Below are 26,865 nucleotides of genomic sequence, written 5' to 3'. Positions count from 1 at the left end.
ACACGGCCAGTGCAGTCCAGGTGCTGCCCGGGAGGACTGCCTGGGCTGAGGAAAGCCACCGCACCCCAATCACCCGTCAGGTCAGCTGCAAAAAGGTGCTCGTGCGTGCACTGACTGTGCATAAAAGCAGGGTCTGGGATGCAGACGTGGCCCGGCTACCCACAGGCGAGGCCCAGGAGAGCTGCACAGTGCAGCTCGCTAAACCAACGCCTGTCCCTGACCACCCGGGGTTGCTGGTTGTCCGCTCTGTCCCTTGATTTAAAAACTGGAAAACAGTGGGGGAGGCAGGGCGGCAATGGCGCTGCAGTCCTGGGCCGGGGCCTGGGGTGTGGGATCTGTTTTTCCCGCACAGCTGCGCGTGTGCCCGGTGCTCCGCGGCTGGAGGCTCTACCACCGCCACCGGGACAACATCCAGCAACTGCGCAGGTCTGATCCTGCTGCTTCTGAGTTGCGCACGGAGTTTCAAAAGCAGTCAGTGGGGTACTCTGTGCAAGGTGAGTTCATCAAATGTGTGGAACAGAAGACAGATGCTTACGAGCAAAGGATTCACTAATGACAAGACTCTTAGTTCAGTCTTTGATGCTGTGATGGTGAAAGGCAAAACTGCAGAGGAAATAAAACAGATTTGGCAGCAGTATTTTGCAGCAAAAGATGCAGTGCTTCCTAAAGAGAAGTTTGATTTGATCAGGAACGGGGCTCAGTCCTGTTCAGGGTTTCTGTGTGCACTACCATTGTCCTCTGTGGGACAGTCACCAGGCACTTATAAATATCCAGACCGGAGTGGGAGCTGCAGCCAGCGTTTTGATTTTATATCACTGCCCTGAAGTTAAGGAAGAGAAGGGCACAGTGCTGCTGACAGCAGAAATGGATTCCACATTTCTGAATGTTACTGAGGCTCAGTGCACTGGCTGTCAAGTTCAGCTCTTCTGTGTCACTGATTGTAAAGAGACCTGTGGGTTAGTGGAGACATTTAACTTCAGACCAAGTGAGTTCCCATGCAAATCTGTCACTGCTGAATTGGAGCAAAGTGAACTTGGAGCAGAATTGAAATGTACTCAGAACCAGGACCAGACTTAGACCTGTAAAAGCTGGCCCCTCACAGTCAGCTCAGCCCTGGATGGTGTAGGAAACCACCCTCCAACCCGAACTCAAGAGCTCAGCATCTGTAATGAGCAGTCCATAAAGAACTGCTCTATGTGTTTATTGCAAGAAGTGATCATGGAGATGAGGAATAAAGATGTCAACATTTTTTTTTCTTTTTTTGTCTTTTTGAGACAGTCTTGCTGTGGTCTAGAGCCATGGATGGGCATAGAGGGCGTTCGGTTTTGTTGCCTGGCCCTTTACTGTGAATAGGTTACTGTATGCACCTTTTATTTATAGTCTCACTGTGCAGTCCTGGTTGGCTTTGTTTTTTTTGTTTTTTGTCTTTTTCATTTTTATCAGTACCGGGGATGAAACTCACGACCACCTGCTTGCAAGGCAGGCGCTTATGCCGCTGAGCTAAATCCCCAGCTCCTAGTCCTGGTTGGCTTTGAACCCTTCTGCCTCAGCATTCTGGGTGTGGAGTTGCTAGCCCATGCCACCATGCCTGGGCTTGCTTCTCTCAAACATGTATAGTGCTGCTACTGCAACCTGTGTGGGGAGCAGGGGTGCCAAGAGGGGGTAATGGGAGATTAAGACACAGAACAGATACAGAAAAGCTGGGACCTGGTAGGACCTGACTTCTCTGACGGAGAGGCAGTGACAGCCCGGCGTGGTTTGCTTTTTTATTTATGCACCATAAAAAGAACAGAAGTGCATGGCAGGGTCAAAAGGGCAAGGCCTCTGTTTTGCTGAGAATACTGAAAGCGAAACATTCTCAGAGCTGTCTGTGCTGTGGTTAACAGGGAAGAAAACATGGCCTGACACCTGGCGGGTGGGCCTTGCTCTGGTCCCAAGAGCCTGTTCACATGACTTGGCTTTGGTTCTGCCGCAGCTCTGGGGCGCCTGTAGCTGCCAGCGCTCCCATACCATGGGGGAGAGGTAAGGCAGGCACAGGTAAGTCCACTGTGGGATTCTGCATAAGGCCTCATGGGTCCTTTTTAAATGGAAAGTTTCTTGGGGCTTAACAAGGTGTAAACGCCCAAGAAAGATTTAGAGACAGTAGACTGCATCTTTGGGGTTCTGATTGAGGAGGCTAGGTGTGAAAGTATTTCTTTGTCAGTAGTGCCATCTAGTGACAAGTGCTTTGACTGACACCATCCATTTAGGAACACCTTTGATTGGGTGCAAGTTGCCAGGGTGGTTTTCAATTCTTTGAGGAGGCATCAGAGATTGGCCAGGGGCCTGAGCGTATCAGGCAAGTGCTCTGCCATGAGCTGTACCTCGGGCCCTAAGTTTTAAGTTTCTTTTCTTTTCTTTTTTTTTTTTTTTTTTTGTCTTTTTCATTTTTATCGGTACCAAGGATCGAACTCAGGACCGCCTGCTTGCAAGGCAGGTGCTTTTGCCGCTGAGCTAAATCCTCAGCCCCAAGTTTTAAGTTTCTAAAGGTTGCAGATTCTTGAATGTTACTTATAGAATCCAAAGAATAGAATCTATGCTTCAGATAGTGTTATTATACAATCTCTTTCAGAAATTATTTTATAAAGAGTAGTAACCCAACGACATACATAGTAAATTAGCTATGGAGAAATAATACTATTGAACTTTAAAGATGACCCTTGAGGTGGGGAATATACCTCAGTGGCATAGTGCTTGCCTGGCAACCACAAGCCCTGAGTTCGATTCTCAGTATCAAAAATCAACCAAACAAAAACGGAAAAGAAAAAAAAAGATAACTCTTGAGAGAAGAGTAATATTGGCCAGGCATGGTGGTGCATACCTATAATCCTGTGACTTGGGAGGCTGAGGCAGGTGGATTGAAAATTTGAACACAGCCTGGGCAACTTAGGTACTTAGCAAGACTCTATCTCAAAAGTTTTTTGAGAGGTCTTGCAATGAAGTGCAGGTTGGCCTTCAACTTGCTATGTAATCCAGGATGGCCTCAAACTCACAGAGATCCTCTTGTGTCAACCTCCTGAGTGCTGCAGTTACAGGCATGAACCACCACAATCAGCTCAAAAAATTTGCAAAGGCTGAAAGTCCTGTGTTCAGTTCCTGGTACCACCCTGCAGAGAGGAAGAGAGAGAGGGAGGGAAGGAGACAGGGAGGGAGACAGGGAAGGAGGGAGAGAGAGAGATTAAGCAGTGGCGTCCCCAGGCTGCCCAGCCTTGTGCATACCCCAGCTGTGCCCTCTTGCTGCTGGGGATGCTGCTCCTCCACGAGAGACAGTGTGTTTAGTGAATGGTTCACAGAGGAGTGAGGTCAAGTCCACCTCATCTCCCTGCGGGACATCCGGGCAGGGTTGCCAGCTCCAGGTCTCCTTGTGGGATCTGCCAGGACCCCACAGTGAATGCTTCCCCAGTGCCCGCCTCCCACAACTTCCACAACCCCAGCTCTCAGAGTGGGAGGCCCAGGTCCCAGCCTGTGCGATCTTTCTGGGTGTACTTCCCCTTTCTGGGAAGTAGATTTTTTTTTTTTTTGTCTTTTTTTGAGACAGGGTCTTGTTATGCCACTAGCTGGCCTTGAGCTCACTTTGTAGCCCAGGCTGGTCTCAAACTTGCAACAATCCTCTTGCCTCAGCCTCCCAAGTGCTGGGATTACAGGCATGAGCCACCCTGCCTGGCTAAGTAGATTTTTTTTTTTTTTTAAATCAAGGCTAGAACCTAAGCCAAAGCAACTGCATTTGAGGCTAAATGACCTATTTACTCTCTACCCACCCTTGATCATATCCTGGGACCCAAGAAATGCACCTTTTCCCAGAACACTGCCAGTCCTCAGAGTGAACCAGGGACTTGGTGTCTGAATCCACGTCCCATCGCCAGCTCATGTGGCCACATGCCACCCCAGCCCACATACATCAGTCATGCAAGACTGAGCCTCAGCCAGGAGTTTGAAGGTCAGCCGCTCTCCCTGTACCGGGGCCTGCTTTGTCCCACGTCTGCCACCTGCAGACACAAAATGCCCCCCAGAGATCTCTTACGTCTAAGTGCTTTATTGTCTGCACCGACAATTTGAGTCTGTGGACTTATTTCCCACACCAGGAGCTGCCTCTAAGATGAGAGTGGGTGCTGGACCTGGCCAGCTGTGGAGCAGGAGATGTACAGTGTCCATGCGTGCTGACATTTTCACACGTGGCTGAGATGCTGGCAGGGTGGGGGGAACACATCACAAGTGTGACATCTCCAGCCCTTCAGAGAAGAGTCAGGAGCAAAGGATATTGGGGTGAGCGGCTACCGGAGGCAGCAGAGTTTTGCAGAAAGAAAACAAATGCCTGAGGATTATTTCCTAACCAAAGAGGAAGAGTGGAGCCACCAAGCAGCTTCTTGGTCTCTTCAAGGCTGGGGCAATCAAATTAGTAATTTTTACATTTCAGAGCAGCCAAATTGCGTGCAGTGACACATACCTGTAATCCCAGTGTTTGGGAAGCTGAGGCAGGAGGATTGCCACGAGTTTGAAACTAGCCTGAGCTACATAATGAGTCCTTGTTTCAAAAGAAAAATAAAAAAATACTGAACCTCAGCACCTCCCAGTTCTGCTGTATCCAGGTCAGGGTGCTGGAAGGAGGGAGGAAGGAGGAAGATGCTGAGATTTGGATGGGGTCGTGTGGGTCGCTGCACTAGAAATGTGGTGGTCGGGCCCCCTGGGTGCTCTGGACCCACAGGAGTGACTCAGTGTCCTGTTTGTTTGCAGGACTGAAGAACACAGGTGCCTGCTCAGGTGCTACCTCTGCCTCTCCTTCTGGTCAGTAGACCCTTAAGGTCAAATCCCAGAAATGCTACCGGGCTGGTGGTGGCTGCGAGCCCCATGTGTTTGGGACGCAACCTGCAGGCTCAGCAAAGGAGACAGCATATAACCAGAAAAAGGGGACTTTACCAGGGCAATCTCTCATGGTCCAGGACTTACACCTTGGCAAGGGCCCTGGAGATAGTTCTATCATTCTTTGAGGTTGCCTCTTAGAAGCTCTGAACCAAGAGTGTCAGTCTACAAGGAGTGGGGGAGGGGGGAGCAGTGCCTTCCAAAAGGGAAGGAGTCACCATGTCTAGACAAGTGGGCCTGCTGAACTAGATGCTGTGTCCTCATGACCAGAAGGCCACCATCAGCTGCCCTGTGTGGGAGACCTGGGATGCTCTTGCACCTTGGGTGCAACACAGTCCAGGAGGAGGCGCTGTCACAGGGCTGTGTCTATGGCTAGCAATGAGGTGAAAGCGTCCCATAGCAGAGCCACCCTAGTAGTGTGGGGACATGACTGTCACGAGCAGGACAGCCAGCCTTTTGGCACTGCCTGTAAGCTCAGCCCTCTGGGAGGCAGGGGCAGGAGGACTGCAAGTGCAGGCCCAGCCTAGGCAATTCAGCAACTTTGCCAGACTCTTGTCTCAAAATTTAAAAAATTAGAAAGGACTGGGTTCAGTTCCCAGCACTGCAGAAACAAGCAGAGAGCGGGGAGTTCCAGACCCACAGCACCAGGCAGGCTGCCTCCCTCCAGGATCGCTCCCAGGTGCAAGAACTCAGTTTTGTTTTGGATTTTGGACCTTCGCTCCTGTTTTCTGTTATTGTGTTTCCAGTCACATATTTGCAGGGGGCCTTTCCCAGAGGGATTGCCAGAGCACCTGTACCCCGTGTGCTGGTCACATTGGTGGCTGCGCCATCTGCCCTGGGTACAGAGCAGTGGTGCCATCCACTGTGGTGATGCTCTGTGGGCCAGGGAGGCCTTTCTGGCCAGAGGAGGAGCCCAGTTCATCCGGGAGTCTCACTCACGTCAACAGCTGAACAGTTTGCCTTGCCCGAGTCCACAAGGTCCCTGCTTCTCAATTGCTATGGTAGCATGTTTGTAGTGCACGCTGACCACATCTGCTGCGGGAAGGAGAAGTACGCACAGCATCCAACTTCATGATTTGCTCCCTGCCCCTTTTGAACCCCTCTTTACCCCTAGACCCTGGTGTGTTTGTCGTTTGCTCTTCTATACCGCTGTTTCTCACGCTTGAGATTGGGCTGCTCCCTTCCAGTTGCTTCATGCTCTGTTCCCTCCGCCACTGACAAAGTTCCTGGTCCTTCAGGGTCCTAAGCGCCCTCTTCTGCACTGTCCCCTCTGTGATGCTTCCTTGAAGGCCTCACCAAGAAAGCCCCTGCTCACCTGTAAGACAGAGCAATCATCTTTTGAGACGTGCTATGTGTGTGCACCAAGTCCCTATGACTCATGGACTCATTGCTGCAGACATGTATGTAGTAAAATGGGTGTTGAAAAGGACTCAGGGCATGACTCCATGGCAGAGCACTGGTCTAGCGCACTCAGTCACCAGCACCGTGAGGAGAACGGCAGTGTTACGCACACAGACCCGTTCCCCACGCTGCATCTCATCATGCACTGCAAACATGTTCTAATACAAAGACATTTTTAGCTGGGGATTTAGCTCAATGGCCCAAGAGCCTGCCTGGCAAGCTCGAGTTTGATCCCCAGTACCAAAAAAAAAGACATTTAAAAAAAGATGTACCAATGACCTAGTTGTGCAGATGTAATATTTTATGGAGTTGTTAGTAGTAGGTATGAATCTCATGTCTCTCATGTCTCAGCTTACGTCCACATACATTTAACTTTCAAAGCTCTCAGTGGCAGAGAATTTAACCTCAGATTGGGTGCGGCTCAGTGTAGAGGCGCTGAGGCCCTGGGTTTACCCCCTGGCCTGCAAATCAATAAATAAAGCTTAAAGCCAGGGATTTAGCTCAATGTCAAAAGTGCCTGCCTGGCAAGTGCAAGGTCGCGAGTTCAATCCCTTGGACAACAGCAACAAAAAGCTTAATCTCTGCCATTGCTCTGGCCACCTCTGGGGTGGAACTCAGATTTTCAGGCATGCATAGGTCACCAGGTGGGGGAGTCACCTATCTGGCTTCTCTGGCACTGATTCTGGCCTGCTTGGTTGGCAGGGCTCAGGGCTGGCTGTTCTTCCCAGCTACACTTTCTCGCTAGAGAAGCCTTTGCAGCTCTCCGACGCTAAGTGGTATTTTTAGGTTGATTTCCCTCTAGTGTCCAGTACAAATTTCTTGCTCTGGATGGGCAAATATCCATCTGCCCTCTTGACATTTTTACTTAGATATCAAGTTGAATCCCACCCTACATACTCAGAAGAGAAATCCTGATTTCTACCCTTGAACTTGCTCCTTTCCCGTATTCCCTTCACTCGATCTGAACACCTCTGGCCTGCTTTCCCCGCCAGCTGCTGACTGACAAGTTCAGCTGTCCCTACTTCCAGAGTCATCTGCAGCCCATCCAGTTCTCCTTATTGCCAAGGCTTTCAGCCAGAAGTGTTATCATCTCTCACCTAGGATGCCGTGTCTCTTCTGTGTCTTTCTGCTTGTTCTGTAGCAGCCAAAGGGTGTTATTAGGACCAAGACTCAGAACAGAGCGGTGGCACTACGTGTGTCATAACTGCTCCTCACAGACAGACAGCCTCTGTCTCCCACACAGAATAGGAGCCCGCTTGTCACCATGGCCTTGGAGCCCCGAGTGCCCTGGCCCCTCTCTGCTCCCCGTCTGTGTCTTTCTCCCTCTCGTCATGCAGGCAGCCTCCTCCTCTTTATCTTTCTTTCTCATTTTAAAATAACCCAAGCTTATTTTTATCAGACCCTTTGAACTTTCTATTTCAGAAATGCTCTTATTCATATATTCATGAAGCTGGTCAAGTCAGAGGAGGAAATGTTGAGAAAAGATGACTTTTTGGGCTTTTAGTTTGTTTAATTTGGGTGGACGTGGTTCCTTTGCGGTGTGAGGCCGGGACAGGAGAGAGGCAATTGAGACGTCCATTATTAGCTGCCATCTATGGAGGGCTGGAGTCCTGTGTTATCTGTTGCTGCATAACCAGTGAGCTCCCAATTTAGTGCTTAAAACAACTTTTATTTTCTCACAAAATTATATTTTCTGTGGGTCAGGAACTTGAGAGGCGTGACTGGGACTCCAGAAAAACTGAGCCGACAGGATGTCTGTCTACCATTCATGCATGGAGAGGACAATCTTTATGAGTGGCAGCTTCATTTGATAGGGAGGTGAAAAGTCCTTTGATCTGTCTGCTAGCTGGAGGCCTAGGAAAGCCAATGGTGCCACTGCTGTTCCTGTCGGAAGGCCTGAGTGCCAGGAGCACAGACGGTCAAGGACAAATGCGCTGAAAATGAATGTCCTGGCTTTAGCCGAGAGCAAATCTGGCATTCGTCGTCTGCTCTGCTCCATCTGGACCCTCTATGCACTGAGTGGTGGCTGTCCCCACTGGCCAGGGCAAAGTCACTCAGTCCAAATGCTAACATCTTTTGGCGGTGTCCCTGTGGACACACTCAGAAATCAAATGTTACCAGCTGTCTGAGCATTCCATAGGCATCTGACATAAAACAGTTAACCTCCATATCACTTGCTCTAGTCTTGTATTAGAAGTCATCAGTTTCAGTCTGTCCTGGGCAGCAGCTGTTGGGGGTCCCTGGGAGCTGTTAGAAATTGTCTACATGCCAGCCAGAAGCTGTTCTAAGTACTTTACATGCTGTCTTAGCTACTTTTCTCATAGCTAAGACAGAATATCTGATAACCAAAGTTAAAGAAGAAAAGATTTATTGGGCTTGAAGTTTGTAGAGGTTTCAATCCATAGTCAGCTGGCTCCAAGGCAGGGTGGCATGGCAGAGGAGCATTGCAGACAAGAAACTGTTCATGGTAGGCAGAAGACAGAAAAAGGCAGACAAACAGGGACCTTATCAGCATGTTTATTTTATCCAAGCTACTCAGGATGGGCAACACTCACACCCTTAATCCCAGTGCCCTTGAGCCTAGTTTTGCACCATGAATCAATTCCAGTGTCACACACTCTAGATCCAGCCATCTCTGAAAAAGCCCCACCCAGGACTGCATGAAGCTTTGGGGGGACATCTAGACACAGGCCATAGCACTGTGCCCTTATAACACACTTTAAGACGTGCCGTTATAGTTCTTGGTTATGAGTGAGATGTCAAGAGATAAAATGTCTTGCTTGAGATCAAACAACCAACCTCAGGGGATACCAGGGTCTGAACTGAGGCTACCTGCCTCAGCTCCTATCCTTCTAATGAGGGAGCTACCTGCCTGGGTCAGGTGGGAGCTGGATCTGAGCTTCCTGAGCAAGCACTGAGCTTTCAGGCCTAGGAGATTTGGAAGGTGAAATCACCTGACCCTTGGAGAAGAACCACGGCTGACTACTAGCTGTTGCTCTCTAGCACTCAGACTCCTCCAGGGCCAAGGAGATACGCTTTTCTCCTAGCATTTTCTCCTAGCAGTTGCTTCTTCCTTTTTCCTTCTTCCACCAATTGACTGACTGTCAATTTTCTGTTGGGGAAAGTACCAAATCCAAAGGACTAGACTGGTAGTTTTTGGTTACAAAAGGTGTAACACAGCTGAGCATGGTGATGCACGCCTGCAATCCCAGCCCTCTGGAAGCCAAGGCAGGAATATTGCTGTGAATTTGAAACCAGCCTGGGCTACGAAGTGAGTTCAAGGCCAGGCTGAACTGCATAGTGAAACTCTGTCTTAAAAAGACAGAAAGAAAAAAGAAAACATGTAATACAGTTTTAGAAATTTCTGGGGAATTTACTCAAATCATCTTTTTGGCTGTCTTCTCTTCCTATTAAAAGTGCCACTTCTTAACACTGTGATTGGATTAGAAAATAAGCAATTTGTAAAGCATTTGCACACATTTTAACCGGGCTTACTACTTTGGCCTTCTCTATTATCTACTTAGCAACCAAAGCAACTCCTTAATATAACATGTGATGATGAAAATAATTTTACAATTAAGTTAATTTTCAGAGTGTTTTTGTGTCCTTTGTCATTGCACATATAAGTGATGAAACACTGTTTCATACTGTCTTAATGACTCTGTGCTGTGATTTTCCCCTCAGGTCTCTAATAGCTCACTATTATGTAACCTCAGCAGTCCTGAGTTCAGTACCAAGCCTACAGATTCCACAGTAACCACAATTTAGATGTTAGCTCATTAGCTACTTTTTAACTTACTTGTGCAGTGGTTCATTTTAAACAGGTTGAACAAAATTTAAGTCTATTACCAAGAAATCTAATCCAGAAGTAAGAGAGAACATCAGAGATTGAAGAAAAACACAAAATTTAATAAAAAAAAGAAAAACACAAAATTATGCACTTCATATCTTCTTTTTTCTACTCTTTTTTCCTTTCTTTCTCCCCTTCCCTCCCTCCCTCTCTATTTTTTCCTTTCCTTTCCTATCCTTTCCTTCCCTTCCCTTTTCTCCCCCCCTCTCCCCAACTCCTCCCCTCTCCTTCCCCCACCACTCTCTACAGGGGTTTGGATCCAACACATTTGCACTGACCAACATCCCCAGCCATTTCTAAAATTTTTTGAGACACAGCTTGCTAAGCTGCTTGGGCTGGGCTGGAACTGTAATCCTTCAACCTCTCAGAGCAGGGATGACAGGCATGTGACACCATGACCAGCTTCCATGTTATTTAATCTATAACTTACCTTCAGGTAGTATCACTGAGGTGGCAACCTTGCTTCTTGTTCTGTAACACTTAAAAAATAAGAAATTTGTTCTACTTTAAAGCTTTGTTACTTAATTAGATAACTATGAAGAAAACCACATTGTAAAAACCAGTCTATGGAGAATACAGGGGAAATAATGCCACCTGGGGAAATCTAATTTACTTCATTTTGGTAAGCATGTGAGCTATATGTCTGATTACATTGCTAATAAGAAATTGATAGATGAAAACTATTGATTTCTAAAGGATAAATATGAAAGAATCTTATGATAGCTCCATTTGGGCTTTTTAAAAAAGTTTTCATGTTGTTGCCATGGAAATACTCTGATGATTTACGTAGCTGTGCCATAGCATTTTTACATATTAGAATTGTGAGACTGTCCTTTACAAAAGTACTTATTTTATGTGCTTAAGAGACAATACAGAAAAGTATTTTAAAGAAAGAAAAATATCATCAAAAATTAAATAAAAATTAGCATACAATAGAATTCACATTTAATTGCTGAAAAAGCTCTCTGGGTATGTCTTAAATACCTGATACTTATAGGGACTCTGGAACTCAAGTAAACCAATTGGGTTCTGGCATGGGGCTCTCAGGAATTTGTTCTTACTTGTTAAGCCTCACCAGTGATTTTGATGTTTATTTGGGACTGAGAACCATATCTGTAGAGGTTCTCAAAGTCTGTTCTAGAACCTGCATTCTTTTTTTTTTTTGTCTTTTTCATTTTTATCGGTACCAAGGATTGAACTCAGGACTGCCCGCTTGCAAGGTAAGCGCTTATGCCGCTGAGCTAAATCCCCAGCCCCTCAGAACCTTCATTCTTAGCATCAGCTGGGAACTTGTTAGGATGCAAATCCTTAGGCCCACCCAGTCTTACTAAATTGTAGACTGGAGGTAGGTACTATACTAATAATCTCTGTTTTATTAAGCCATCCAGGCAATTTGGATATTTGATAAGGTTAGAAAATCCTTTGAGGGTTTGTTTGTTTGTTGTTGTACCTGGGATCGAACTCACAACCTGGCGCTCAGCAGGCAGGCACTTACACCATTGAGCCAAATCCCTGTCCACTCTTTTGAGGTTTTTATAGTAAGCCCTTTGGCTTTCTAACCAGACTGAGATGGATGGATGCCCAAGTGCTTCTTTGCTTGCTTTGCTGCAGAGCTAAGGGAATAGGACTTGGGAACCTTTCTAGACCCTCCCTTGGAGTTCTCTTCTCTGAAGAAGTGTGGAGGGAAAATAACATTCTCACTTTGCTTGGGATGCAAGAACACATGCAGAGAAGCACATTTGCTTCCAAGGAAACCAGAAGGGGATAACAAACAATAACCAACCTGGGGACTTGTCACTAACTCTGGGATTTTTTTTTTTTTTTTTTTTTGTCTTTTTCCTTTTTATCAGTACCGGGGATCATCGAACTCACGACTGCCTACTTGCAAGGCAGGTGCTTATGCCGCTGAGCTAAATCCCCAGCCCCCCTAACTCTGGGATTTACAAAGCTTTTCTTCCCTGCTCCCTTTTTAAGCTCCATCTTCACTCTTGATTGTGGTACTGAACCCTCCACCCTTTCCTGTACCATCTTCAACAAAACCAAATAACTCTTCATATCAACTTATAAATAAAAGAAAATAAAACCAGGTCATAGATGTCCTCTTTGAGCACAAATTTTATGTGTAATTTTTAATGGTAATCTCTCTTATGCAAAATTTGCATACTACATTCTGGATTTTTCTTGATTGATCACTCTGTGTTATTATAATGAACATCCTACAATTAACAACAATAAAGACTGGACATGTGTTTGCCCACCAAATTATTCCAGGTATCTAAGAGTTTATTCCTTATATTTCTTTATTTTTGTTTTTCCTTGTACTCTCAACCTCTGAGCAAACACACCCAACTATTTCTTTCAATAATTTTTACCGTGCTTCTAATTTTTTGCTTTTAATTTGAAAGAGCTAGGAAACCAGAAAATAAGTTAGTTAAAATTATGTTTAAATTGAGTACAACAAACAGAGTATAACACTCAGTTTGTGTTAAAATTAGTATTTTCTGATAAAGATTAATGGTTTTGGGCCAGCAATATAGGTCAGCAGCATAAGTGCCTGCCTGGCAAGTGCAGGGTCCTGAGTTTGATTCACAGTAAAAAAAAAAAAGATTAATAGAATTGTTATGGCTTTGTGTTCCCCCAAAGCCTCATGTAGTCATAGGTGGGTTTTCAGAGGTGGCTGGATTTAGGGTGTGTGATGCTAGAATCAAAAATGTGGTCTAGGTTACGGGTGTGGTAATGGTCCTTATCCTATGGGTGGGTAGTTTGGATAAATATGAGAGACAGAAAGAAGGTTGTTGTTGTTGCTTGTCCCTTGCTGCTTGCTGCTTGGGTGCTTTTGCTGCCTTCTGCTGCCATGAACTGTTTCCCATCTGCTATGGCACTCTGCCTTAGCACCAGCCAACTATGAACTAAAACGTCTACAAACTGTGAGCCAAATAAATTTTTCTTCTTTAACTCTGGGCATCAGGTACTTTGTCTCAGCAAAGTAACCAAGACAGGGACCCCTTGAAAAAGCAACATAGTGACCCATGCCAAAATGTCCTTGAAATTGTCATACTCTTTGACTTGTGAGTTCAAGGCCAAACCTAGCAAACTGGTTGGAAAAATCTCCAAAAAAAGAAAAAGACTGAGGCTGGGGATGTAGCTCAGTAGGGTTCTCACCTTGAATGTGTGAGGCCTGGGGTTCAATCCTGGCTACTGCAAAAGAAGGAAAGACTTACTTTGGCTTATGGTTTACAGGTTTCATTCCATGGTAATTTGGCAGGGAGCATCTACAGCATGGTAGGGAGTATCCAGTGGAGCACAGCTGCTCACCTCATGGCTGCCAGGGGCTGGGGAAGAGAAAAAAAAGGAGGGCAGGAGGGCAGGAGGAAGGAAGATTTTATGGTTTGTGTCTGGATGTCCCTCTAATCCTCATGCAGTCATGGGGCATGGGCCTTTTGGAGGCAGCTGAATCTGGAGTTTGTTATTGGTTCATTGTCTAGTTCTGGCATTGGGGGCTTGAGTACTATACTCTCCCTAACGCATATAAGGAAGGGAAAGAGGCATGCTCCTCCCCTTCGGCTTTTGCTGTTTTACTGTCTTCCACCATCATGAATTGTTGCCCCTGTGTCATGCCCTCTGCCTTGAAGCCAGCTAATTTCAGACTGAAACCTCTACAGACTGTGAGCTAAATAAACCTTTTCCCCTTTAACTTCTGGTGTCAGGTGTTTTGTCCCAGCAACCAGAAAAGTAATTAAGATAAAAGACAACTGGGGAGGAAGTAGGGAAGAAGAGAGAGAAGAGGAGAGTGGGACAAAATGGAGAGGTCAGGAACTAATGGCAGCCTTCCATGTCATGTCCCCAGTGACCTACTTCCTCCAACCAGGCTCCACCTACTAATAGCCTATTATTTTATGAATCCATAAGTGAATTAATCTATTCATAGATGGTGGAGACACTACTAAGCAGCTCTGAGCATGATTTAAAATTAACCAACTAGGGCTGGGGATTTAGCTCAGCGGCATAAGCGCCTGCCTTGCAAGCAGGCAGTCGCAAGTTTGATCCCCGGTACTGATAAAAAAAGAAAAAGACAAATAAAATAAAATAAACCAACTAGCTTTGTGTGTTTACTTGTGAGTCTGTCCAAGGTCTAGAGTCCCTGTCTGGAGATGCGCAGTGGACTCACTGGTCCCAGCTGAGGCCTGTAATGGGCTGTCATGCTGTGATACCTCAAAGGACAGGTGTTGGTTGATACATTTTGTCAACTTGAAAAGTTTAGAAGTTTTACTGAGAGACTCAGCAGGGAGCCAGGATCCTTATTTTGTAAATATCCTCATCCTGTGCAAGAGGAGGGCACAGAGATTTTGTGAGTGCTATACACACCTTGGAAGGAGGGGTATCCTGTGTACAACATAAGGGAGGAAAAGAGGGTTGTTCTTCCCCTTTTTGCTCTGGCTGCTACCTTGAAGTACTGCCCTAGTGCTATGCCACCCTGTCTTGGAGTCTCATGGACTGAAACCTCCACAAACAGTGAGCTAAATAAATCTTTCCTTGCTTCATTTTGGGTGTTGAATATTTTGTCCCGGCAAAAAGAGAAAAGTAACCAAGACAATAGGGTAAGGTCACAGCTGAGGACACTTGACTCCCACTCCAATTAACTAAAAGACTGTAGTTGTAGATGTTTCACTCCTGTAGTGAAAGTCAGCCTGGAAACTTTCTCCTAAGATAGTTCTCCTAAATTAACACAGTTTGTTACTTGGAAAAGTTCTTGAACCACTCCCAAGGTACTGTTCGGTATCCTGTATTTTCTGCTCTAATCACCTCCTTGTTTGAAAACAAATACGGGTGCCCAGAGAAGTTCTTTGTCTAAGCCCCTAGAGAATCTCAAATTCTGCTAGAAGGTTTTTATCCTCTTGGAGTCCTAAAAATCATGCCACTTGTCTCATTTATTTAAGCCTTCATGGTCCAGCTGTTTGGGAGATTTGCAGGACTGATCAGTCTGCAACATATAAGGTCAGAGCCCACATGATCAAACATCTCCCAGGGACCAAACCTTGATACCTGAACTTCTGGGGGACATTTAAATTCCAAGCCATATTAAATATTAAGTGAAAAAGGTAATCTCATTAATTTTAGAGTTTAGAAACAATACAAATTGCTAAGTGTCTAAGTTAGCTCATTTAAATGTCAAAACCCTCTAAAATAAGTACTTACTAAAATATCCATTTTACAGATGAGGAAGCTGTTATGAAGAGTTTAGGAATCTACAAATAATTGGCAGAGATTTAAACCTAAGCAATGGGGGTCTGACAGCCTGTGCTTATAGCCACTCAATTTTAAGTGAGATACCTCATTTTCTGCATGGTATAGTAGCACAATTATTCATCATGTCCCACTTCATCCCCAAAGTCCCAATTTGAATGATAAATCATACAATTACTGTAGTGTGAGGTGAGTACACAGCCATTCTCAAAAATAAGCAGTTTATCAGTGGATCAGATACTGTGGGGATTTTCCAAGGCTGAATATTTGTGGGACTGGCTGGAAAAGGGAACTGGTGATAGAATGTGGTTGATCAAAGGATGTATATGATCATAAAAGATCTGTGATGAAGTGGGCCTTGTGCCTTTAGGTTGTCAGCAACAAGATAGGGATCAGAACCAACCAGGAAAGGGCACGGAGGACTACTACAGCAATGGTGAGATCAGGTATAATTATTTGCAAAGATGATCACATCACCTCTTCCATCCAGAGAGACAGAAGGTACACTAACAAACTTTGACTCTTGGTTGGTTCTGTCACTTTCTTTGACTGAAAGGAAGTGAGGAAGTGAGACTGTCAGATCACTATCACTGCATGAGTTCTGTTTTTTTGGGATTTTTTTTGTCTTTTTTCTTTTTATCAGTACCAGGGATCAAACTCACGACTGCCTGCTTGCAAGGCAGGCGCTTATGCCGCTGAGCTAAATCTCCAGCCCCACTAGTGGCATGAGTTCTGAAAATCCCCTCACATGAACAGGTCTAGTCTGGTGGCAGGTGACAGACACTCTGTGGAGAAGGACCAAGTTGGTACCTGCCAGACATGCATGTAAAACTATGTGGGATGGACCGGCTCTGATGTACACATCCAGTGTGGGAGGAGGACCACAGATGACTGTGCTGCCGAGCCTGTGCAAGCTGCAGGCCCGCAGAGCTGGGAGCTGAACATCTCTGTTCTTTTGAGCCACTGAGAGGTTTGGTAGAACAGGATGCAGCAAAAGCTAAAAAATCCACCAAGATGCATGTACAAATATATCCAGCTTCCACCCCTCAGAAGTCTGGACCTTGTTCCTTTGAGAGTGTCTGAGTATTTCTTGGGACAGACGGGCAGGAACTGTGTGTGTGATGACATTTGGGAAAAAAGAAAGTCACTGAGCTCAGAAAAATATACCCAATATATGAAATATATCCAGTCAGATGAATGCTTCCCAGTTCCAGAAGAGAAGCCATGCACATTATTTAACAAGATAAAAGCAGAGTAAATTTGTCAAATACCTGTTAGACTTTATTCAGAAACTACTCCTATTGCTAGATGTGTGTGTATCTTATAGATTCTTTTTTTTTGGAATTACTCAATATGTAATCTTTGTTTCTGGCCTCTTCTGCTTAGCATGTATCAGTATTTTATTACTTTTTTTTGGTTAATATTTGTTTGCTACATGCAATGATTATATATATGTGTCTTTGTTTGAAACTGGGTCTTGCTGTGCCATTCAACCTGGCCTTGAGCTCACTTTGTAGCCCAGGCTGGTGTCAAACTTGCAATGATCCTACTGCCTCAGCCTCCCAAGTGCTGGGATTACAGGTGTGCACCTCCATGCCTGGCTTGTGCAATGAGTATATTAATCATGGGGATTTGGTACATGTATACAACACATCTTAATTCTTTTTCCTTCCTTACTTCTTTTTAGTCCTCAAAAAGGCTGATGCAGGATCATGGGATTAAGACCAGCCTGGGCTACAAAGTCAGTTCAAAGCCAGCTTAGATGATACAGCAAGAACCTGTCTCAAAAAAAATGTTTATCTGGAACTAACCACAGATTTTTCAATATACAATACGTCAGAAATGTGTGGAACCACAAGGATAAAGAGATACACATGTAATCATGGTATGTGATGTTAAAACATACCCTGTCTTAGAGAATGACATATTTCCTCCAAATATGAAATTTTTTGAGAGTTTAATGAGCTTATTAACAGGCTTTGTCTAGTACCAAATACATTATTTTTTGTTTCCCTTTTTTAAAAAAATACTCACCTATTTTTATTTTTCTAAAAATTTTTGCCAACTTTTATTAGTGCATATTGATGTATGGAATTGAGTTTCCTTTTGACAGATTTGTAGTCACTTGGCATACTTTGATCACTTCCATCACTCCCCTTCCCCATAGTTTCACTTTGGGGTTTCAGTGTGTGTAATGTACTTCACTGACGCGCACCCCGATGATTACCTGCCTGTCCTTACACATACATTGTTTTCCAACAGATGGTGTGAAGCAGTGGCCCAGTGCTCAGACAGGTGTGTCAGGTTTCCCCAGCAGAAGCCCTGACTCATGGGGCCACGGTAGGGGCTTTAGCTCTAATTCTACCAGCCTGCTGACTGGTTCTGAGCACTCAGCCCCCTGTGTCAGATTTGCATTGTTTTACAGATTATATTTGGTTAGGAATTATATAGTTAATGTGTAAAATAATCCAGATACCGAGTCAACACTGGGGAGAAGATACTGATTCAGAAATAGAGAAAGGAGCTCAGTTAGTGGGGTTTGAAGATGGGGAGGAGACATCTTAATCCAATGTGAAGCCAACTATTCAGGAGCCCTTAGGAGTCAGGAAGACATGGTGCAGCAAGCAGTGCTTTGGTGGGGACTCAAGCCTGCCTGTGAGTTAGGAAATCTTCAGATCCTGTGCCCAGGGAGAGTGGAGCCCTGGATCAGAATGTCTGGCAGGGCTGGGCATGGTTCAGCAGGCTGGGCGGCACTCAGTAGGTAGAGAGCAGTCAGCCTGCGTTGTTGTACCCTATGTTTCAGACTTTTTTTGAGGACGGGATATCACCCTACTACTCTCTGTTACTTAGGTGCAGAGAGTTAGTTAGGTATTAAAAACATTTTTTTTAAAACTACAACTTGCTCCATATAGTCCCTTCAGATTCGTTGGAGAAACTTCTGTTTTAGCAAGTTAAAAACCACAGAGGCAAGTGAACTAATTTTCAGAATTCAATTCTAAAGTGTTACTTGCAGAACATTTAACCCTACAATTTACCAAGTTCTGTAGAAGGTATTTTTCCTATACGTGCTGGAATAGGTTTCATTACTAAAATGTTCTTGGAGTTTCCTAAAGAGGGAGCATGGCTGGGCATGAACACTCAGAGGCAAGCTCGAGCTCCAGACCGAGGAAGAGGCCGGCAGATCAGAGTCTCCACTGGGCAGGCAAGGGAGAGGCAGGTTTTGATTCCCATCGGGGCCATCACTCAGTTTCGGTGATTTAAAGTTTGCACTTTCCCAGCAATAGTACCCTCATTGCTAACGAGGTTAATATACAGCTTTGACAGAGGAAGGAAATTAAGTGGAGACCAAATTACACTGCAAGCTACCATTTACTATTCATCAGTTTCTAAGCAGACATGTGGAAGAGTGGATATCCTGGGATGAAGATGCGCCCACAAGTGTGAAGATTGAAGATGGGAATGGAAATGTGGCCATACATCAGAGTGCTTGGTAGCAGCTACTCCTACTACTGGAAAACTCAGAAAACTTACTAAGAGAGAACCACTTAATTTTGGTATTCCAGATGGTAGCACAGATTTTCCCAGTAGATTAGCAGCTACACAAGATTTTATTTATCAGTCTCCTGAATTAGGTGAGTTGGATCCCTGGCAAGAAAATACCAGTGCATGGGAAGAATATGTAGCCTGGCACACAGACGAAGTTTTGAGGCAACAGAAAATAGCAGGCAGAGAAAAGAAAGCAGAACAACAAATGAAGAATGTGGAAAGGACGCACAGAGGCTACTGAAGAAGAAACAAAACAAAATTGCTGTGAAACTTTCATAACAAATGTGCTTGAGATGTCATAATGCCAGTAGGAGAAAACTGAGCGCCACAACCCACATAACATTTGCATGGATTTAAGAGTATTTTCAGGATAAAAACACATTAAGTGATTTTAGTATATGTGCTGAAGTATGTATAAACCTCTTGATTTTAATACAACCATCAGGCCATCCAGAACACAAGGATTCTTCCACAGTACGCTGAACTCTCAGTAGTTGAGGCTCAAAGGAACAACAACAACAAAAAAGACTTAAAGGGAATTTTTTTCCTCAATATACTCCAACTATAAGACAATAGTTTGCTGTCAAGAAATTATTACAAAAGGAATATACTGGTACTAGCTAAACAAATGGGTATATTTTTATGGTGGAGAAGAACTCTATCATGTTTTCCTTCAATGAGCATAATTATAACATAATTTTAATATCCTTTTGTTTTCATGTTACTTGACCTAAATTGTAGATAAGGGCTTTCACTTTCTTATTTTTGTTGTAGGAAGCTGGTGTCAACATGCATTTTCTCTTACCGCAATTGATCTTATTTGATACATTAAAGAATTCAATGATTTTGGTTTTCAAGAAAATGACATTAAATGCAACCATATTATTTATCATAAATAGTCTGTATGCAGAAACACTAAAAATCAACTAAAATGTCAAATTCATTTTATGTTGTTATACCTTTAAGTTTTAAGAACTAGTACGTTTTCCCCTTTCATTTCACATTTTAAGAGTTTTGGTACCTTTAAGTACCTTACCTCTTCCTCTTAAAAGCCATTAATTTACAAATGCAGAAAGACTTTAGTTCTCATATCTCAAAGCTTTTGGATATTTCTGATATAATACAGGTTGCCTGAGTTGTTGGCTAAGATAATTTTGTTTCATCAAATGATAAAGAAAGCAAGTACTAATCATTTATTTTTTATGTTGTTGACAGGCTGGCCTTAAAGAAACAGTTAAATACTGTGTTACTGGGGGTGGTAAAAAGGTAGATTTCATAATTTAGGGGCTGGGGATTTAGCTCAGCGGCATAAGCGCCTGCCTTGCAAGCAGGCAATCGTGAGTTCGATCCCTGGTACCGAAAAAGACCAAAAAAAAAAAAAAAAAAAAAGGTAGATTTTATAAATTAAAATCCCATTCAACTTTTCTCCACGAAGTAAGTACACCCAATCTGGTTTTCTTTGATTTCGGAATTTTAAAAGATGCTTACTTTAGCTGGGCATGGTGGCTCACACCTGTAATCCCAGCACTCGTGAGGCTGAGGCAGGAGGATCGTTGCGAGTTCGAGACCAGCCTAGGCTACAAAGTGAGCTCAAGGCCAGCCTGAACTGCATAGAGACCCTATCTCAAAAAATAAATAAATAAATAAATAAAGCTTACTTTATTAAAAGTTACTGTATACTGAGTTAAAAAAAAGCTCTCTCCTTTTATAAGACTCGGATAAAGAAAGCAGTCGAAAGCAAATGATGAAACACACCGAGCAGCACACACCGAGCAGCGTGTCCAGCCGCCTAGCCATCCAGCAGCTCTCCCAGGTTTGGCTCTGCACCCGGCCGGGGCGGGGCCGCGTTCCCGCCGCGCGCATGCGCCTTCCTCTTCCACACACGCACACGCGGACGCTGTGCTCCGCAGTTAGTGAGCTTTACTTCTTCCCTGCGGTGCCTGTTTTTCGACCGCGGTCGCCCTTCGCTGAGTCCTTCCGCGGTACCAGGCCTGGTGTCGCTGCTGCCGTCCCTCAAGCAGGTTTCGCCGAGTGGGTTGAGGACGGGCGCGGGCTCCTCCGCGGAGAGCGCCGTCCTGACGGGAACGCGGCGAGGGGCCTCCCACGCTGGGCCGGGCCTGCCCCGCCGCCGGCAGTGAGTCCGGTGCTTCCGTGCTGCGGCCGCGCGCAACACGTGCTTCCCTCGTGAGGGCGGGCTCCGCTCTGCTACACGCGCTGCGCGGAGACAGCACGCGAGCGAGGTGTGAAGAGGCGGGCTGCGAGCCGCCGGCAGAGCGCGGGAAGCCGAGAACGGAACAAAAGCCCGGAAGTCTGTCTAGGAAGGCAGCCAAGCACCGCACCGCGATCAACTGAGAGATCCTGAGCCGCGGGACTGAGGACCTCGGGACTGAGGGCGATGAGTCAGTATATTTCAAAGCAAACTTCCAAGCCTCCTTTCCTTACCCGACTCGTGTAAGACGCTGACGATTGGGTCAACTCCATCACTGCTGCGACTGGAGTAGAGTTGACCCTGGGGAAGTGAGCCGCGAGAAGGCCCTGAGGATCAGGCAAGTTTTGTGGAAGATCTTTCTTGGTAACAGTTGGCCCCTGCCAGGCCAGCTCTTATGACTCAGGACTGCACTTCAACAAACGGATCTGGTTAGGATTGACAGCCATGTGCTTAGGTATAAATGAGTAGGTGAGACTCAGCAGACATCTGCGCAAAGTTAGCATGAAAAACTAGAAGTAAAACAAAACAATTTGGAGGAAACCCAGGCAACAGAATTCTCAGAAAAATTCAAACCTACATGTTATGGTTTCAAAAAGTTACTGCTTTCATGAAAAAATAATTTTAAAAAAGGATTTAAATATCTCTTGAAAATAAAAATTTTAAACTGGGCGCGATAGCGCATTCCTGTAATTGCTGAGGTAGGAGGATCGCTGTTCAGGTCAGCCAGCACTGAGACGACTCAGAACAAGCAAGCTGGGTGTGGGGGTGCACACCGGAGGCTGAAGCAGGAGGACCATCTGAATTTGAGGACAGTTTGGCCTAAGGCCAGCCTAAACCACATGGTGAACTCTCTCATAAACAAAACCACATATGTGTGTTCACGCGCACTAAAATATTGGTAGAAGTAAACCAATAAAAATTTTAAAAATTAAAAGATGTCATAGTTGTTTTTTAGCCTCTCCATTTTTTATTTCCTTACCTGTAAAAAATGGGGATAACAATGGATGACAATATGTAATCTATTAACTAGTGATTTCCTACTGTTTATTTTTTCTGAAATTCTGTATAACTTGTACCCTTTTTTTGTTTTTTTCTTTTTCTCCTTAAATTAAAAAAAAAAGCAACTAACATAGTACTAATGTGTTACATGAGTTGGTACACATGATACGCATATAGATGCTATTTTTTTGTTTGCTGTTTTGTCATGTACAGCAAAGAAAATGTGAGCCAAGGACTTCTATTCTCCCAAATTGATGTTCTAGTATAAAGACAATACACAAATTTTATGAGAATTAAGAACCTGGGGAATATTACAATTACTTAGGAGACACTAGAAAATTAGCTTCAGATCATCAAAATGACTAAAGGAACCATAAAGATTGGTGACTCTGGTCATCAATAGCTCTAACATCACAAAAGAGTGCATCATATATTACGTGCTTCTGAATGCAAGAGCTCGGTATTGTGCGTGGAGCAGGAGAGTCCAGAAAACTGAACCTTGGAGTGATGCACATGGTGCAGAAGAGGCTGAGGCTGTGTCTACACTGTGTAAGTACTGTGTAAGCAGAGGTGATGGGCTCTGATAGAGTTCTCATATCTTTCTGAGTTCTGGATTTATTAGTGAAATGTGACGTCTTAAGACAAGATAGGTCAAGCGTTTGAAGATGCTAGGTTACCTAGGCTAGTCAGGAACTCAGGATCCTCTTGCCTCAGTCTCCCAGAGTACTGAGATTACAATTATGTGTCACCAGGCCTGAACAGAGCTGTGGACTTCTATTTGTTTATTTGTTTATTTTGGACTTCTTAGAAGGAAATACTCATTAATTTCTGCAGGGCATAACCGAAAGTTGGTACAGCCTGCTCTTTACCAGCAAAAGTGAGGACAAGGTAGGAGGAAGCTGTGACTGAGCACCTTCAAGAATCTGATGCAAGGGGCTGGGATTTAGCTCAGCAGCATAAGCGCCTGCCTTGCAAGCAGGCAGTCGTGAGTACGATCCCTGGTACCAATAAAAACGAAAAAGACAAAAAAAAAAAAAAATCTGATGCAATTCAGAAATGGTGTGTTGTGTCCAGGGGGAAGATAAGCCCAGACTTCTTTCAGTTGATATCTGAAAACAAGGAAAACTTTCTCAACTTTGAGGGAAAAGAAAAGGAAGCCGGAAGACCATCCATGACTTACTAGAAAATGGGCAGAGCCCAATTTCTTACATTCTGTAAGCCCCCTTACAGAAGGGCTAGGGAGATAGCAGTCTGGATGAAGCTCACCTACTAATTTGATGAGATTTCCCTGGAGACTGGCTCCAGCTCAGTGCTTGGGGAAAGACATTTTCAACTCAGTATGATCAGGCTGATCAGTCTGAGCAGCTGGAATGCAAATTACAACTACACATAGGCCAGTTTCCATGAACCAAATCACCCTGACTGCTAAACACCCAATTCCTGTTTTCCTGGTGTCAGGACACCCCACTGGCCTGGGAGTAGGGAATCTAACCCAGAACCATCACACTGAGCAGTACTCCAAGCCCTGGTGTTTCAGTTTTGAGACAGGAACTGTCTTAAGTTACTAAATTACCCAGGCTGGCCTCAAATTTGCAGTCTTCCTGTCTTAGTCTTCCAGAGTGATGAGATTGCAGGTGTGTATTTTGCAAATACAGTCAGCCTTATAGACACAGTGTCCACATTCATGGATTCCACTATCTGTGAATCAGAACTATGTGAAAAAAATATGTCTATATTGATCTTGAATTTTCTGAAGCAGTTCTGGAAGTCCTTTCATGAGTGTGTGGTCCACAGTATGCGCCAGGTGCTATCCAATGGAAAGATGGCCTCGTGAAAGCACCATGATGTGTCCTTATCCACCTTGTTTACTGAATCTGGCACTGTGCCATTTTAGTCTCAGTCAAAATGACTATGCAAGGTAAATGGCTTCAATCAATCCAGAATATCAACGTAGCCACCACTGTGCAGCTAAAAACATGAAAAAGAACTTCCAGAACTGCTTCAGAAAGTGGCAAGAGTGGTGGGATAAATGTGTTTTAAGAGAGGGAGAGTACACTAAAAAGGATTAATGGTGGTGTCTTTTATTGTAATTTTTTTAAAAAAGCACACATTCACCATATGGTGGTTTTTTTCGGTACCAGTGGGTTAAACTCATGACCTTGTACTTGCTAGGCAGGGGCTGTGCCACTGAGTGATATCCCTTGCCCATGCCATATATTTTGATTATGTCTCATTTACTAATGTGGGAATTTATTTATTTATTTAGTCTTTTTGAGACAGGGTCTCTCTATGCAGTTCTGGCTGGCCTTGAGTTCACTTTGTAGCCCAGACTGATCTTGAACTCACAACAATCCTCTTGCCTCAACCTGCTGAGTGCTGGGATTACAGGTGTGAGCTACTATGCCCAGCTTAATGTGGGGAATTTTGACAATGAACAATGTGTTGCTTCAAATTATCAAGCCCCATTTGGAAATGCAGATTAAATGTCATTGCTTTTATTCTCTATGCAACCACTTTCTTCTAGTATGTATGTATGTGTTTAAAAACAGGGTCTTATGTACCCTAGCCTGGCCTCAAACTTGTGAGGCCGGTTAGGGCAAATGCAAATCCAAACTACATTGAAATGGTAGGTGGGGTAAGATGGAATCCTTCTGTACTTCTGGTAGGAGTGTATATTAGTATATGCACTGTGGAAATCAGTATGGAGGTTCCTCAAAAAACTAAAACTAAACAGAGTGTGGTGGTGCAGGCCTAAAATCCTAGCACTTGGGAAGCTGTGATAGGAGGATCATTGTGAGTTCAAGGCCATCCTAGCTACAAAGTGAGTTCAAGGCAAGCCTGAATTTCATAGTGAGACCCTGTCTCAAAAAAGACAAAAACAAAATTAAAAAAAAAACCCAAACCCCCTAAAAGTAAAGGTACCATTTGATCTAGCTGTACCACTCATGCTATATATTCGAAGCAGTTAAAGTCAGCAGACTGTAGGGATACCTGCATTCACATTTTACAGCACAATTCATAGTAGCCAAAGTGTGGAACCAGCCTGGATGTCCATTAACAGATGAACAAATTTAAAAAGTGATATATACAACAGAAACTGAACAGCATATTCCTGTAATCCCAGCACTCAGGAGGTTGAGGCAAAAGGATCACTGTGAGTTTGAGGTCAACTTGGGATACATAAGCAAGACCAACCTGCACTACATATTGAGACCCTGTTTCAAAACAATACAACACACAACACAACACAGCACTGCTTTGCCATAAAAAACAAATATGACTCATTTTTAAGAAAATAGATTCATCTTGAGACCATACCATTAAATAAATCAGACACAAGCTTAAATATTGCATGGTTTCTCTTATGTGAGAAACTCAAAGTATAAATAGATTTAAAATAAAAAGTAAGAAACAGAAACGTGTTTTGCAAAAGGGAAAGGGACAAAGAATCGGGAGGGGAGAAGGAGAGCAGAAGGGAACACAGAAGAAAAGTGAAGAACCAGGTTGTGGTGGTGCACACCTATAATCCCAGCACTCAGGAGGCTGAGGCAGGAGGATAGCTGCGGGTTTGAGGCCAGGCTGGGCTACAAAGTAAGCCCAAGTCCAGCTTGAACTGCATACTGAGACCCTGTCTCAAAAAAAAAAAAAAAAAAAAAAAAAGATTTAAGATGTGCTATGTATAAGTACCAACTCCCTGCCATGAGTGTAATCAGTATGTATGGCAACGTACTAATAAAAATTCAAACTAATTCTAACAAGGATAGAAACCTAACACAGATAGAGAGTAACTGGAGAGAAAATTCAGATGTATCCAGATGCCCAGTTCCAAGAAGGAGGGCAAGACAGAATGGAGCCTGACAGAGAAGCTCCAGGGGCAGGTCCTTTCAGTGAATGCTCCAGTGCCTCTGATCTAGCTTGCTGACACTCTGCTATCTTCATTGACCTCTGAATTATGAATTCCGTTTTGCCTTAATTCTGGTTCTCAAAGGAAGAAGACTGCATTAATCACACAGCTCAGTTCCTAGCACATTATCCTCATTAGCATATGCGGTGTCTTCCTGTTTTATTTATTCCTTATTAACCTACTTGCCCCTCCTTCCCTTCTAAGGGCAGGTGTTCTCATGTGTTTATTGTGGTTTTGTTTGCCAGGTTCTTGTGAGCACGGCATCTCTGTGGGTGAGTTTTTATAACCTATGCACATGCCACATGTCTGGGTCTTGGATATCCTGCTCTGAGGCAGCCATGTTGTGATGTGCATGTCAGAGCTGCTGCTTGCATTTGCTGCACAGCTCTGTGGGCTTCTCCACAGGGGCTTTAGTCTCCCCACCCAGGGCCAGACTCCCAAGCTGCTCCCATTTGCTACACCAGGCTTCCTGTTCTATGGGACACTTTGCATGAGTCTCCTATGGACCTGAGACTGCTGTAGCTTTGGAAGGAGTTAAACACCACTCAGCACTCAGTGCTACTGAGTACTTCCTGAATGTTATGGTGCCAGACACTGTTTTAAATTTTAGGCGTATAATGGGAAACAAGATAGACAAGGTCCTTGCTCTCAAAGAGCTCATATTGTTCTACAGAGAAACAGGACAAAGATAGTTTTCTAGGTAGTGAAACAATCTTCCACAGAGAATTAAAACATGATGTACTACGGTGATAGCCCCTCCGACAAGGGGCATGGCAAATGCAAAGGCCCTGGGGAGGATGTCCTTGACATACAGGG

General features: G+C 44.4%; 2 pseudogenes; both read left to right on the top strand.

The window, feature by feature from the left end:
• Positions 1 to 295: 295 nt before the first annotated feature.
• On the top strand, positions 296 to 1,077 carry LOC100713633 (ATP synthase mitochondrial F1 complex assembly factor 1-like; annotated as a pseudogene).
• A 17,405-nt stretch (positions 1,078 to 18,482) lies between these two features.
• LOC100713913 (receptor-binding cancer antigen expressed on SiSo cells-like) lies at positions 18,483 to 19,216 on the top strand (annotated as a pseudogene).
• Positions 19,217 to 26,865: the final 7,649 nt, after the last annotated feature.

The sequence above is a fragment of the Cavia porcellus genome, unplaced genomic scaffold, assembly GCF_034190915.1.
Source record: "Cavia porcellus strain 051 isolate PalLab524CR breed Dunkin Hartley unplaced genomic scaffold, mCavPor4.1 scaffold_8, whole genome shotgun sequence".
NCBI classification, from domain to species: domain Eukaryota; kingdom Metazoa; phylum Chordata; class Mammalia; order Rodentia; family Caviidae; genus Cavia; species Cavia porcellus.
Note: the sequence above shows the minus strand (reverse complement) of the source record. Positions and strands in the feature narration are given on the sequence as shown.